Here is a 16,684-nt window from a genome sequence, read left to right on the forward strand (position 1 = left end):
CACTGCTACTTTGAATGATTGTGGAACATAGCCTGATAATAAAGACATATTCATAATATTAATAAAGAAGTGCTAATTAATGGAAAAACTTCCTTCAACAGCTTAGTTGGAATTGGGTCTAACATGCACGTTGATGGTTTAGAAGAGAGAATCATTGAATTTAATTGTTCAAGGTTAATGGCTGAAAAGCATTCTAGTTTACTATCTAGTGTAATATTAGAACTTACGTTTCCGGGAGCTGTTGATAACACTATACTGGTCAAAGGCAAGAGGTCATTAATTTTGTTTCTAAGAGTAACAATTTTATCCTTAAAAAAAAAGCACATAAAATCATTACTACTGAGTGCTATGGGAATAGAAGGCTCAATCGAGCTGTGGCTCTCTGTCAGCCTGGCTACAGTGCTGAAAAGAAATCTTGCATTATTCTTATTCTCATCTATTAATGAAGAGTAGTAGGCTGCTCTCACTTTACGCAGTGCTTTCTTATATTCATTGAGAGTAATATGCCAAATTAAACGAGATTCTTCAAGTTTAGTGGAACGCCATATCCTTTCAAGTTGTCTCGACTTTTACTTTATTGTGCGGGTTTCGGCATTATGCCATGGAGCTAATCTATGTTGTTTTATTTTCTTCTTTTTCAAAGGAGCAACAGAGTCTAATTTTATTTGCAGCGCATCTATAGCACTATCAACAACATGATCAATTTGGAGTGGTGTACATTTTGTATAAGTTTCCTCCCTTACATGCAGACATGCTATCGAGTTAAGTATTGGTGGAATCTCTTCCTTAAATTTGGCTATAGCACTAACAGATAGGTTTCTGCTGCAAGAGCTTTTGACTAATGCTTTGTAGTCTCGTAATAGTACTTCTAAAGTTACTAAGAAATGGTCAGATAAAGCAGGATTATGCGGTTCGACTAATAGTTGCTCAATTTCAATACCATAAATCAGAACAAGGTCGAGATTGTGATTATAGCAGTGGGTTGGTTTATTTACACTCTGACAGAAACCAACAGAATCTAATATAGAGTTAAATGCAACAGTGAGGCTATTTTTATCATCGTCAACATGAATATTAAAGTCACCTACGATAATTACTTTATCTGTTTTAAGTACCAAAGTTGATAAAAACTCAGAGAATTCTGATAAGAATTCTGAATAAGGACCTGGTGCATGATACACTGTAACAAATAAGATTGGCTGCAAAGTTTTCCAGGTCGGATGCGTAAGACTAAAACGAGGCTTTCAAAGGAGGTATAATTTAATTTTGGTTTAGTATTGATAAGTAAACTTGAGTCAAAGATTGCTGCAACTCCACCTCCTCGGCCCGTGCCTCGAGCAATATGAGTGTTGATATGGCTGGGTGGAGTGGCCTCATTTATGCTGACATATTCTTCATGTCTCAACCAAGTTTCAGTGAGACAGCAAATATCAAAATTATAATCTGATATTAAATCATTTACCAATATTGCTTTAGATGCTAGAGATCTTATATTTAAGAGACCACATTTAATCTTCCTGTTTTGTTGCACTGTAATAGTTGTTACATTTACTTTTATTAGGTATGACACCTCTATTAGGTTTTACCTTAAATTGTCCTTGGGCAGACACATAATATTGGGTATTTTATTGGGTTCGGGATTCCTATGGATGACTGCCGAGGAGAGAGCGCAGAGAAGCGTGTAAGACTGCGACTCCGCCTCCTGGTCTCAACTCCAGTTTGTCATGGATTAAGTCCACAAAGCCCTGAAATGTTTGCCGAAATGAGATCTGCACCATCCAAAGTAGGATGAATGCCGTCTCTCTTAATCAGACCAGGTTTTCCCCAGAAGGCTGTCCAATTATTTACGAAGCCCACATTGTTTGCTGGGCACCACCAAGACAACCAGCGCTGAAATGATGACATGCGGCAATAGGCCTACATGTCATCATTGATCAGATTGGGGAGGGGACCAGAGAAGATTACGGTGTCCGACATTGTTTTAGGATAACTACACACCGACTCCACATTAAGTTTGGTGCATTCTGATTGGCGTAAACCAGAGCCATATAATAGAAGAGTTACGACATCTCCGTTCACTCCAATGGACCACTTTTCTACAGCAATGGCGGATCGTGGAGCCTCTCAATCGTTCCCCGGAAGTTAGCGCCAAGGCTGTAGAGTTGCAGCATAATAGACCGTTCGTGACGGACTTTTAAAGGTAAGAAGAAGTTTAAAGATTTATATTGCGGATATTATCAGTACATCTGATTCAAATTAACATGTGTATTAAAGGATGTCAGTGGATTATCCCTAAATTAGTAGATTTAGGGAACGTTTACAGATAACAGATTAAGCTAGGATACTGAAGCAAGTTAGCAACACACGTTGAACAGCCTTTTAATTGTAAATTCCGTTCTCTTAATGTCATTTCGTCCAACGTTGTTGAATTAGAGAAGAGGGGCTTCTAAACGGGATTTTATGCGGGGGTGGAGGGAGTTAAATATTAGATAAATATAACTTTGGTGCGTGTAAGAGTGAGTGTTTTTAGCAGAGCCATATTGTGTCCTTGTGATTCTGTTGATTATTACCTGTCTGTATAATGTTGCAGCTCAGCTGATTTTGGATTGATGGCAAAGGGAGAGGGACTTAAGTGAGAGTGAAAACACAAGGTAAGTTTAATACTACTGTTTTATATAAGTAAACACCTTATCTCCCCAAGGCATTTCCCATCCAATAGGTGTGCTGTGTGTGTATAACCCTTTCTCCTGTCTGTTACTCCCTCTTTCAGCACAAGAACCAGAGGGGGATTCAATGGAGCCTGAATACCTGCACTGAGACCCTCACCCTGCACCCTGAGTCTCAACTCTGTGTTTTTCAAGCCTTTCCCTGTTTTTTTGTATTAAACAAAACATTAAGCTTTCCCAATGGTGTGGTTTTCGTTTTGTGAAAAAGTGCAAATGCAGTGTTTATATATAATTACATCACATATTTTTTTGCTGTTGGTCGTGAAATTGCTCCTGCTGACTTGAGCCAGCCATTTTTTCCTCCACTCCGTGTCAATGGGGAAGCCGTACATTCGTACTCCTTTCTCGGAGCGATTTGAGCATCCCCAGGCAGCACAGCAAACCAGGACAACACGGAGGAAAAGGCACAGACAAACTGCATGAAGATGACATTAGTCATTTAGGTAACTTGTGTCCTCAATTACCAGGGGATTACTGAAACTACCATGAATTTAAGAAAATGGTAGAAATTAATCTAATCTGAATTTTAAAGCATTACTTTAGATCCCCTCCCTCTAAATATATCAATACACATTAGAAAGTGATGCTCCTGACTACCAAACAAATCTAAGAAGATAATATTGGTTTTAAAGAATTCAAAGCTATAAATAAACAGCAACAGGCTCTTTAACCAAGGCACTGTTAGCCTAACATGTAAACTAGTTGTTCACACTAATCCTAATATTATCACTTAATATTAGCAAATTCTATTTTATTTTTTAAAACATATTGATGTAAATACATACACATATCGATTTGTTGTATAAATATTGCAAATCAAAACCTTTATTCACTAATAATTACCAAAAATCGTAGTTCTATCTCCTGTTATCAATGCATTCACATTGCCCGCCATGAACTTCCGGGGAACGATCCTCGTCTACATGAACCACGTGACGATAACCGTTTTTGGACTTCCGTTGTCGTAACTCTTCTATCTATATGGCGCTGGCGTAAACGAACATCATTACCACCGATGTGAATAACAATCCTACTGTATTTACGTTTATTTTTAACCAGCAGTTTAAGATGCGCCTCAACGTCGCCCGCTCTGGCCCCCGGAATGCATTGTGGAGGCTTCTGTCTCTAAATTCACGTGTCTCATAATAGAGCTACCAATAACCAGAGTTGGCTTCTCAGCGGGTGTCTCGCTGAGTGGGGAATATCTGTTAGATACGTGAACAGGTTGGTGGGGACCTGCGGGTTTCGCGTTATGCCCCTTCTGAACAGTCACCCAGTCTCCCTGCTGCTCGGGAGATGCCGGGGGACGGCTAAGAGGAGCTACCTTTTGCCGGTCCGCACTGGCTAACATGGGCTTTACTGTAGCTGAGTTACTTTCTAAGATGCGGAGCCGGGCTTCTTTGGCTATGATTCCCGCCTCCAACCTAACAACTATACTACATTTAACACATGTATCGGTACCAGTAAAGGAGGTAGGGAAGTAACCGAACATGAGACAGTTAGAGCAGGAAATAACACCCGAGGGTGGGGAAAGAGCCATGGCTAGCTATCAAGCTAAAGTATCTACCGTTAGCAAACCCGAAAAGAGTGTAGGCAACTGTGGAGTAACGGCCCGTCCACACTACAGCGTCGACAGCTTCAATCTGCCCATTCACTCTGAATGGGGTGACGTCACGTTGCCTCGCTTTTTCGCCAAACTGAATTGTGGGTAGCATAGCGGTCCGTCTCCGCCGGAGACGCCGGAGTAGCCAGCGCCAGCCAATCAAATCCCGTTTCGGAAAATCTGACAGCTCAAGCCGTAGCCAATCAAACCGCGTCTAAACTGGGAGAGATATCCCGCCGTTCATTTCTATATTTCAAAAAAAGATGGAGGAGAAACTAATTATTTCACACACAGTGACGTCACGAGCTACCCACAATGCAACGCGCGCCATATATATATATATGAATACGCCATTTTCCCAGAGGTGCTAATATCCTGGAGGTGCTAATGTAAACAGCTAGCTAAAGTAGCCAGGCAGAGCGCACTAGGTTTTTTTTCTGAATTAACGACCGAAGAAATCGCTGCATGTCTTCGGATTACATCTCTGGACTGGAGGGGTGTGCTCTAGGTCGTTACCAGCGTAAACTTGAGCTTTGTGGGTTGTCCGATTGCCCTTACAAGACTGCCTGTAGATGTATGGAAAAACGAACCTTGAAAGTGGCCTTCGTCGATTTTGGCTGCATCTACGTCTAATTTCTGGAACACCAGGTGAATACCCCACTTGTCACAATAATATTATCATGCCATTGCATTTATGTGGTATTTTAGAGTTGACTAGATATTGATTAAGGCAATAGACTATGATATTCTGCTTGCACCTCGCGTGAAATGGTGGATACCGGAAGTACGGTGTCGCACTCGGCCCAATACCCGTATGTGTGTGTGAAAGAATTTTCGCTGTAGCAAATCACCCGGTTTTGTATGACCAGACCCTCTTCACCTACCGGGATACAAACCGGAGGAACCAGGCATGGAGGGAGGTGGCAGAGACAGTGGGGGAAACTGGTAGGTTTTCGCCTGTTTGGGGAGTTTATATATATATTGCTCCCATAAAATCCCCGGGGTTTTTGCTTTGTATGTCGGGGGCGGGAGATTCATGTGATTGGTTGTTGGTCGCGTTGCTTGAATACAATCCCCAAGCTTCAGACACGCCCAGCTCCAACCTTTTTTTGAAGCTGTCGTGTGGACGCTCCGTTACAGTCGCTAAGAGAAGGAGAGTTGTGAGTGCTTAAGCTGTAGTAACGTGTGATTACAACGTCAGGCAGTCGCCGTGATCAAGAGTTTTAAAACGATCGATTAAGTTAAGATAATAAGCTATCAGCAACAGAACAGGCACACGGGATACCCGGAGATGACGACAACAACAACAACAACAACAACAACAACAACAACAACAACCGGAAGTTACAACATGCTTACTGCATTCAACCAGTGGTCCGTGACAACTTTCTATAGCTGAGCAGTCCTTTTTTAAAGATTGTTTGACTGCATCCATATATAGCTTTATTGTTTTTTGGGTTAAACCACTGGAATGTTATTGTGACACAGGCTAACATTTTGTTACAGCAGCACATGTCAGTGAAGTCAGTGAAATGACTCAGGGATGTCAGCTTCCCAGCAAAACGTACGGGAAAGTTAGCTGATATTAGCTAAGATTGGCTAACATTAGTTTAAATAAGCTAACATTAGCTAAAGTTAGTTTACATGAGCTAATGGTAGCTAACATTAGTTTACATTAGCTAACATTAGCTAACATTATTCTACAGTTGCTTACATTAACAAACATTAATCTGAAGGACCAAATGTAATTTATAGCGGTCAAGTATTTGAAAATGGAACATAATGGTGATAAAGAACAGATGCTACTTGTACTTCTACTCCACTACAATTCAGAGGTAAATACTTTCACTACATTGATTTCCTTACTTTAGTTACTGTGCAGATTTTGTTTAATGATGTGAAATATAATCAAGTGTTAAATCAGACTTTAGTTCCACCTGGAGTAAATTCACAAGCTACCCTGCAGTATACAAAGTCATTCAAACTAGCTGCACCGTTACCAGCTTTGAGAACACTTTAATGATCAATCATTATAAAACATATCATATATATTATTCTGAAATGGACCAATCTGCACAATGACTACTTTTACTGTCGATACTTTAACTATATTTGGATGATAATACTTTTCTACTTTTACTTGAGGAACATTCTGATTGCAGTACTTGTACGTAACAGAATATTCCTACACTCTGATCTGAAGTACTCAGATCTTGTACTTAAGTAAAGTACAAGATCTGAGTACTTCCATCTCTGCCAGTAACAGAAATGGATTTCAACCAGTTTAACTGACTTCCATCATGTAACACCAACCCAGTCTCACGGCATTTCGTGTTCACCAACACGATTTTTAATCTATTGATTCGTGTTCACCAACACGATTTGCCCCTTTTTTTCGTGTTGCACAGCACGATTTTAAAAGCAATGTATTTCTACTGCCTGCAGCACGTCTTTTTCTCCGGTCGGGTCGTGGGAGACCGGAAGCTGTGTGGTTCATAAAAACATGTTCTTACTCAATATCAAGCCACAATTATTGCTTTTATTTTAAATCGTATAATTTCGGACTTTTGTTGCCGTCTATGAGGAAAATAAATGGGGCTCAGAGCCTCAGGATACTGAAATCTGTATTTTTAAATATTTTTTTCCTTCTAATTCGTTATTCTTTTCAAAATAACACACTGTTATTTACTCACCAATAACACACAATTATTCTTGCTTTTATTTATTGGTTTAATTCCATAATCTCGCGCTTTTTTGGCGTCCGTCAGGAACTGAATTTCAAAATAAAAATAACCGGAAACAGACGTAGGCCTATACGGGACATTTCGAGCATCATTGCGATTGTCAACATTTCTGAGTTTAGGATGGCCGAAGACACTACACTACCCATAATCCCCAGCTATTGTTTAGGACTACAGTCCCCGTAAGAAGAGCGTCAAACAGCTGTGTGAAATGGAACGAAACCACGCCATACTATCCAAAACTGGAATCGAACGCCCCCCCAGAACTACACATGCTGGCTATTGTGTTTCGCAAAATGTTCTATGGGACGTCTCTACTGAACGTTTTCGTTTTTCCCACAATTAGAAGTTGCCAGTATTAAACACATTGGTGTTATCAAATGTAAAACATATAATTAATAAATGGGTGAAAATCGCTTGTGTCCATAATGCGCAGCATTAATATATACCCACATAACAGCTCATTGTTACTTTGTAATTCTACTCCACTACAATTCAGAGGTTAACCTGGTATTTTTACTCCACTGCATTTATTTAAGTTACTTTACAGATTCTGATTAATGATGTGAAATATAAACAACCCTTAAATCAGACTTTAGTTACACCTGAGTAAAATTCAGGTAAGGTGATTGTCAAGTGCCAACAATCAGGAGAGATATTTGATAGTTGGTGCTTGAGAAGACTAAACATGTATCTGCAATTGACATGAATGGAAACTAATAATAAAGTATATTCATTACTCGTTATTCTCTACTAATAGTTAATTAAAGACTGTAGATTATGGCTATTTTGCACATCCCTTTCAAGATTTTCAAAGGTTTATTGACATATCATATACACAACTACGATGTAGTTATGCAATGAATGAAACTCTTGGGTCACAGGTTCCTCAACAGTGCATTACAAGACATCTATCAATAGCCTACGTGTGTACCTCCACCATTAAACTGTCATATTCTGCACATTTCTTATTCTATCTACATACATAAGAGTATAATCCATATGTATAATATCAGTTAAAATAAGTGCTTCAACATATAGTTAACATTGCAGGAAAGCAATATATTAGACGTTAAGTACTTTGTCAGGCTTAATATTTATCTGTAGATAGATACCCCCAACGTTTTTTTCTTATTTAAAAGAAGACCTTAATCTGTTATTTAATGTTTAAATAAAGGTTAATCCGTTTTTCTGTTTTGCACCTCCTCCTATTAATATATTTGTACATCCTGCACTAAACTGTTTTATTGTAGAGATCACTTAGTATCTTCTTGATTTTTTACATTCTATATTTCTATATACTTTCCCCCTATCAAAGTATGTACTCTTAATATTTTTTTAATCAAATATAACACAATAATTCAATAACGTGCTTTAACCACTAGACGGTGCACACAAGGTACACACAGCCATAATAACTTTGTATTATTAGTGTAGGACACTTATGTTTTCGTACAACATCTGAAGATGTGTAGTTTTATGCATGCTTTCACATAATTTTACAGCATATTGCTATACTATTTCAGACTCAGTATTTACATTCTTACATTCAAAGTAATATCTTTAAAAAATACAAGTCCCTTTCTATCAGCTGTGCACCGTTATGGTGTAAATATAACCTATCTGTGAATTAGATCAAATGTAATAGTCAGCCGAATTAGTGTTGATACTGCAAGGAGACGTGTTGTGTGAAGAGAAATTGAAGATGTTGTTTAATTGTTGAATATATTTATGATCCACGTCAAGTATTCAGTTTCGGCGGCATTTCCTCAGTTTTTCCAAAGGTCTTCTCATCAGGGCTCTATAAATACAGAACTACGGCAGATCTGTAATATGTAATGCAGCCGAACCGTGTATTACAATGCCGTTATGTGATGACTTTCAAAGAGAAAAGCAATTATTTTATTCTTTTAAAATGTTTTCCGGATTTCATATCATATAAACACCAAATCCCAGCATGCATTGCGGCTAAAACATCCAATAAGCGAGCTTAAAACCATAGCTGAGGATCTTGGGTAATCGCTCGAAATGCCTACGTCTGTTTCCGGTTATTTTTATTTTGAAATTCAGTTCCTGACGGACGCCAAAAAAGCCTGAGATTATGGAATTAAACCAATAAATAAAAGCAAGGATAATTGAGTGTTATTGGTGAGTAAATAACAGTGTGTTATTTTGAAAAGAATAACAAATTAGAAGGAAAAAAAGATTTAAAAAATACAGATTTCAGTATCCTGAGGCTCTGAGCCCCATTTATTTTCCTCACAGACGGCAACAAAAGTCCGAAATTATACGATTTCAAATTAAAGCAATAATTGTGGCTTGATATTGAGTAAGAACATGTTTTTATGAACCACACAGCTTCCGGTCTTCCTCGACCCGACCGGAGAAAAAGACGTGCTGCAGGCAGTAGAAATACATTGCTTTTAAAATCGTGCTGTGCAACACGAAAAAAAGGGGCAAATCGTGTTGGTGAACACGAATCAATAGATTAAAAATCGTGTTAATGAACACGAAATGCCGTGAGACTGGGTTGGTAACACACATATTCCAAAGCTAAATAACTAGTTGAGTGGTATTTCTAATGTTTGTTGCTTATTTGTGGTAATTCTTATTCACGCTAGGTTATTTCACATACTTGCGACAGGCAGTGAGAGAGAGCTGGAGATGTAGAGATGTGAGACGGTGTCCATGGCCTCACAAATCAGATTTTCTTCCAGCACGGTGCCGGCGTATGGAGTGACAGAAATGTTGCTGCCTTGTGCCTTGCTGAGCGTCTGCCCTTCCCAAGACACAGTCCAGGAGAAGCTGCATGCGGGGTAGCATCTGGCTGAGCAGATGAAGATGGACTCCACTCCATAGGTCAGATAGGTTGGACCGCTGATCTGGATGTTTGATGGCCCCGCTGGAACGTTTGGAAATATATTAGAAGGGAGTTCTACTGAGGGAATTCATGAATTAGAATTCACTTTGGTTATTCATACCTGTCACCTGCAGCGTTTTTTGGACAGTGAACGATTCCCCTGTTTCAGAGTTGAACACAGTGCAGGACAGGGTCTGTGTTGGTACCACGTGCAGCAGCTGGAAGCTCAGCTCGTGCCCCTGAGAGGTCACATTACCCCGGGTCCAGGTGTACTTGCAGTCCGGATGGCAATCAGCTATGCACTGGAAACCATACGGGATTCCCACTGTCACAACATTCACCCCCACGATCTGCACCGAGGACGGCCAGTCTGCAGGAGCAACAGACAATAGTTCCAATAGCAAGACATGAAGTAAACTGAATCCTATGAATTTGACTGTCAGATACGGCACAATATGATAATCAGAAAAACCTTTAAAGATAGCATTTATGGATAAGAATCAGAAATAAAAGGATCTTACACGAGCTTCCCCCCACAGCTCCACCCCACTCAGTTTCACTGGCAGAAAAATCTTGGAGGTGAGAAAAGAGAATACATGAAAAAAACTTTCTGCAGCTCATCAACTCTGCAGACAAAACAGATTCATACAAAATCATTTCCAATGTAGTCAATCAGAGGTTTTCAAATGTTTTCATTCAAAGGGCCCGCACAGGAAACTGTGTATATATTTTGGAGTGATTAGAATGAGTCTATTAGTACCATAGAAAAAACATAAGTAAAATATTTGAAATGTTATAAAATATGTGCACCGTCTCAACACAGAATACCCATAGAACATTGACATTGGCATCAATTGAGATAGCAGCACTGCACTTCACTGCAAAACATATTTTATATTAAGATTTAAATTGAGACATCTTTGAATAAACATTTCTCAGACACCCTAGCAGCGTGCGTACTCTGAGAATAATTTTTAAATGATCAGTATTTAACTGCAGAAATGTAGATTGACGAGCAGATGAAGATCAGCAGGGCCTCTTACCTGCCAGGCAGGTGAGCAGGAGCAGGCAGGCGGAGAGCGGATCCATGATGCTGCACACTGAGCGACTGTCCACACACCTTTAACCTCACACACTCTTATAGTTCATGGTGGGAGAGGTCATGCCCACTGTTATCACACGCTCTTTCAAACACGGACAACAAATGAGCGAATGTTACGGGCAGAGGCGTGCAGGTTATCAGCTGCCTCTGTTCTCCGCTCAGGGTGTGTGATCTTGTGGTTTTGTCTTCTGTGGGCTGTGGTTTCTTTTGTCCCTGTACACTTGGTTCAGGTCAGATAATGTTGTTCGGTCTGTTTTTCATATCTGCCTGCGCCACAGGCCCTGCAGATGTAAAGATTCTAAACTCAATTTATCACAGCATCTTGATAGAGTACAAGTCCAGCTGCCTGCCAGATCTGATATGTGTTGGTGTTTTATTGTGTGGTTATGTTAATGTATACTTTTTTACTAACACCACTAACGGTTTTGTCTTTTTGTTGATTTGATTGTAACATATTGCATTTTCTGATTCACAAAATACAGATAATTTATGAAAACTATGCAAAAAATCTAAACCAGCATTAATGATTTCTGGCCATTTCAGGGAAGGTTCATATATAATAGAAAGTGGTGTTTCTCGATAAAGGTCCACCGTCACTCTCTTTTGAATTCGTATTTGATTTTATTCTAACTGAAAAGGTCAACCCCTGTCCTCTATATTAAAAGACCACAAGAACAGAGTAAACTTTGACCTGGATGTGTCCCAGACTAGTCTCCAAGACAATAGAAGAGGTTTGAGCTTTCCAAGGTGAAACGCTTTCATTTGATTAACATTTCAATCATCATTTACTATGACATTTTTATTGCCTTCTCTCCAATCCCCATCAAAGTCAGTGTCAGTGATGTAAAGCAAAGCTTAAATGGCAGGCGTGTGATTTTTCTGTGTTTGTTTGGGGACTGATATAACCTCTGGGTGTGTCCTCTTACTGTAACTGCTGTTTGCTAACATATGATTACAGATTGCATCTGAAATATGGGGAAATATTGAATTTAACTCCCATGTAAATTGCAATTTACTGATAACACATTTTAAAAGAATTAACCATGGGAGAGTTAACATTATAAATGCTTTTTAACGCTTGTGCCTCAAGTTTACGAGCTTGTATGTCCAAACATTTAAGACAAGGACAAACATGTACACTTAAAAAACCCGCCTTAATATGATATATGAATTAAAGACAAAAAAAGCCCTGATAATTTCTGTCAAAAATACATTCCCTATCAGAATTGTAACCTTTTACATGCTACTTTATTTACATAATACCTTTTTTTCCATCAAAATGTATGACTGCATTGTATTCTTTCTGTATAACAGATGATTTTTAAGATACCCAAATGATTAGCAAAAACATTTGAACGCTTTGAGTAGTAGTAACCATACCCCTTTCGTCAAAAAAGTGACAGGTAGTGTGACAGTTCACACCTCTCCCTACTTATGCAAATGAGCTAAGTCCCGCCCCCCCCCATTGCGAGACCCTTTCCTTTGATGTGTTGATTAGGGCAGTCTCTTTGATTAGACTTCATTAGTTGGGCATAAAGCAAGAAACAGAAAACTGCCAGAAAATATACAAAACAAATTTGTTTAAACTCCAAAGGATGAGCAACACTGAAGGAAGTGTAACTTTAAGCCTCAGTTTGCACTTTAAACAGATTGAAATGAAAGCAGTTAAACTGTCTTTACCTAATGATTTAAAGGGCTTCATGGACATCTTTAGAATGAATGTATAAAGACAGAATAATTAGGAAGTATGAAGATGTCCTTGGACCTGTTTCTCTGATGGTAGATTGTTGTGTTGACTTGTCATCGTGCTTTTGGTTTCATGTTACTATAAGTATTAGATAGCAGCTGTGATTGAAAGACCATCTATTTCTGAGAAAGGAGTATAATAACTTTCTTCTCTGCTTAAATGTACATGTTTTGTTTTATAATAATTGCCATGAGTGGAATAAACCAGGACAAAAATATAGAACAGAACAGAAGTGGTAGATATAAGTCAAACCTTCAGGGTTAAAAAAAAAATCAACTATCTCTTACCTAACACTTGCAGTTTCTTGGTTGCGTTGGCAAACTCCCCTCTCCCGTATTCTGCTGCGGTGCATGTGACCGTTAGGATGGAAGCCCATTTCCGCCACTTGAACAAAATAAAATCCCCATGAAAAGTCATAATTATGAGATAAAAAAGTCGAAATAATGAGATAAAAAGTCATAATTATGAGATAAGAAGTGCGCATGCGCTGCAGTGGCGCTGTCTTTAAAGGTCCCTTCATCACCTTGCTGCTCTCCACCATGCAAACAGCATCTAGTCATGGGCGTCGCCAAGATTTTTTTGCTGCAGTAGTGTTGCAGTTGCTATATGACAGCACGGCGTTGCTAGTTAATTTTCAAAATAAATAAACAAATAATACCAGTGGGCCAAGCACGAGCCTGTTCATATTGTAACGTTCACAGGAAGGAGTCGAGAGGCAAGCTTCCAGTTACTAGGCTTTAATAACTGACTTCTACACAGATGATTACGGAGGGGTATAGCTTGAGGCTCAACCTCACACACATTGACACTGACTTCTAACACAGCACCTATATAACACATTGTACACGTCACACTTCCCGCCCTCCCCCGTCTGCTCACCCAACCACAGGCCCGCACCTCAGACAGCAGCCCGTGCAGCTCCATGATTGGCAGAGAGACGGGGGATTCCTGAGTGACACCCTCAACAGCCTATACCAGGGTCGCTACACTACCCCCCCACTACAAAATTCCTCGCCCACGAGGAACAAAAAAAACTCAGCACAAACACTATAATTACTCCCTTACATTGACTAGGAAGGTCTGGGTGGACTACCATCCCTTCCAATGAGACCAGGGCGCATTCTTGCCCTCTACAGGAACCGAGAGGTCTCACTCTACTTTACTACCAAACAAAGTCTCTGAAACGACCCGGGGGTCGTACCTGCCTTCTCGGCAGGGGAACTGGGGTCAGGAGGACAGGGGTGTCCGGTTCTGGCCCAGGCGGCGAAACAATGAGGGGACACTCAGTCCCTGATGGGGGACTGCTACTCTGTTCGCCGGGGGACCTGAGTGGGGGTGTCGAGGGAACGGCTGTGGACCCCGATGTTCCTTGGTGTTCAGCCTGTGGAGAAGCGACTCCTCTGTACGGAGCCAACCTGTCTCTGTGGAGCACCACTTTTCTCCCCTTTGGGGGCAGCTGCACCCTGTAGACCACTTCCCCCACCCTCTCCAGTACTCTGCAGGGACCAACCCACTGACTGTCCAGTTTTGGGCACCGCCCTTTCTTCCGTTGTGGGCTGTAGACCCAAACCAACTCCCCGGCCCTGAAATGCTGCCCTCTTGTCCTGGTGTCGTAGTTCCGCTTCTGTCTCACCCCAGCACTTTTCTGCTGATCGCGGGCAAAAGCGTGAGCGGAATCAAGGCGGTCCTGAAGTCTCCTGGCGTACTCAGGCCCTGGAGGCGTGTCCAGGGAATCCGGTGGCTGACCAAACGCCAAACAGCAGGGGTTCGAAGCTCTCTCCCCAACATGAGGAGGGCAGGAGAACAGGCTGAGGACTCCTGAACTGCAGAACGACATGCCATGAGCACGAGGGGCAGATGCTCGTCCCAGTCGCGCTGATGCTGAGACGTGAGGATGGCCAGCTGCTGTCCCATGGTGCGGTGAAATCTCTCGACTAGTCCGTCGCTCTGAGGTCGCAAGGGGGAGGTGCGTGTTTTGTGCATGCCCAGCTGTGAGCACATGGAGGCGAACACCCGGGACTCGAAATTTCTCCCCTGATCACTGTGCAGGGTCTCCGGCACTCCAAAACGGCTGAACATGCCGGCCACCAAAGCATCTGCGACTGTCTCTGCTTCTTGGTCAGGGAGAGCATACGCCTCTGGCCACTTTGTGAAATAGTCTATGGCCGTGAGAACGTAGCGGTTCCCCCTGTTTGACAAGGGTAGAGGCCCCACCACATCAACCGCTACTCTCTCCATCGGAGCCCCCACGGAAAACTGTTGTAGCGGAGCATGGGAACGACCAGGTGGGCCCTTCCACGCCATACACAAATCACAGCGGCGACAAAAGTCTTCGACATCCCTCCGACACTGCCCCAGTAGCAGCCCTGACGAAGGTGCCGGAGAGTCTTAGTGACGCCAAAGTGCCCAGAGCCTGCCGTTCCATGCATGGCCTTGAGTACGACCTCTTGCAGACCCCTCGGGACCACCACTTGCCACCTCTTCTCCCCCGTTGCTGGCTCCTTCCACGCCCGCTGTAGTACGCCCTGACACAGACGTAGAGCCTCAAACTGAGACCACAGCCCCTTGGTTGCTTTGGAGAGCACTGCCACTTCCTCCCACAGTGGCCGATGCTGCGACTCAACCCACTGCAGTACAGGCTGTAGAACGGCGTCCAGCTCCTGCTGTTGCTTCCACTCGGCCACGTCCACTGTCTGGAGCTCCCGGCAGATAACCTCTTCCACTTTCCGCGCTGCCGCACAGACAATGTCCTCCTCCAGCAGCTCCTTTTCCCGAGTCTCTCTCTTCTCGCAGTAGTGGCATCCGCCGGCGGCATACGGGCGGCGGGAGAGAGCGTCTGCATTGGTGTGCCGCACCCCAGCCCGGTGCTCCACCCTGAAGTCGAAAGCTTGGAGCTCTTCTAGCCACCTGGCGACCTGCCCTTCTGGCTCTTTGAACGTCATGAGCCACTGTAATGCAGAGTGATCCGTCCTCACCATGAACGCCTGCCCACATAGGTAGTACTTAAAGTGCCTGATGGACAGCACCACTGCCAAAAGTTCCCTGCGGGTGACGCAGTATCGTCGCTCTGCTTTGTTGAACGCCCGGCTGAAGTATGCCACCACCCGCTCCCCCTCTGGTGTAGTCTGGGAGAGCACTCCGCCCACCCCAACGCCGCTAGCGTCTGTGTCCAGGGTGAACGGCAGCCCGGGGTTGGCTGGGGCGAGAACCGGGGCTTCACTCAAGGCACGCCGAAGGCTGTCAAACGCTGCTTGACATTGCTCAGACCACAGGAAAGCTCTGTCCTTCTGCAGCAGCTGGAACAGGGGTGCGGCAGTGCAAGCAAAACCCCGTACAAACTTTCTGTAGTACGAGGCCAGGCCCAGGAAACTCTTCAGCTGTTTCTGGTTGCGAGGATTTGGCCAGCCTGCGACCGCCTGCACTTTCTCTTGTAGGGTGCCGATGCCCTCACCCCCCACTTTGTGGCCCAGGAAAGTGACCTCTCTCTGCAGGAAATGACACTTGTCTGGATGTAGCTTCAAACCAGCGGCTCTGATCCTCTCCAGCACCACTCTTAGAGATCCCAGGGCCGCCTCAAACGAGCTGCCATGCACCAGGATGTCGTCCAGGTAGACCAAACACTGCTGGCGGGGAATCCCAGACAGCACCCTGTCCATCAACCGCACAAAGATGGCCGGGGAATTACACAGCCCAACACTGAGGACCTTGAACTGCCATAGTCCCCGGCCGGTGCAGAAAGCCGTTTTTGGTCTGTCCTCTGGTGCCAGAGGAACTTGGTAATACCCGCTGCGGAGATCCAAGGAAGAGAACCACGACGACCCTGTGACCAGGTCTAGGGACTCATCGATGCGGGGAAGGGGGTATGAGTCCTTCTTGGTGACCCCGTTCACCGGTCTGTAGTCTGA

General features: G+C 42.8%; 1 pseudogene; it reads right to left on the reverse strand.

Annotated features, from left to right (window-relative positions):
• Positions 1 to 1,722: 1,722 nt before the first annotated feature.
• On the reverse strand, positions 1,723 to 4,266 carry LOC139433003 (uncharacterized; annotated as a pseudogene).
• Positions 4,267 to 16,684: the final 12,418 nt, after the last annotated feature.

This window comes from Pseudochaenichthys georgianus, chromosome 23 (assembly GCF_902827115.2).
Source record: "Pseudochaenichthys georgianus chromosome 23, fPseGeo1.2, whole genome shotgun sequence".
In the NCBI taxonomy this organism is placed as follows: domain Eukaryota; kingdom Metazoa; phylum Chordata; class Actinopteri; order Perciformes; family Channichthyidae; genus Pseudochaenichthys; species Pseudochaenichthys georgianus.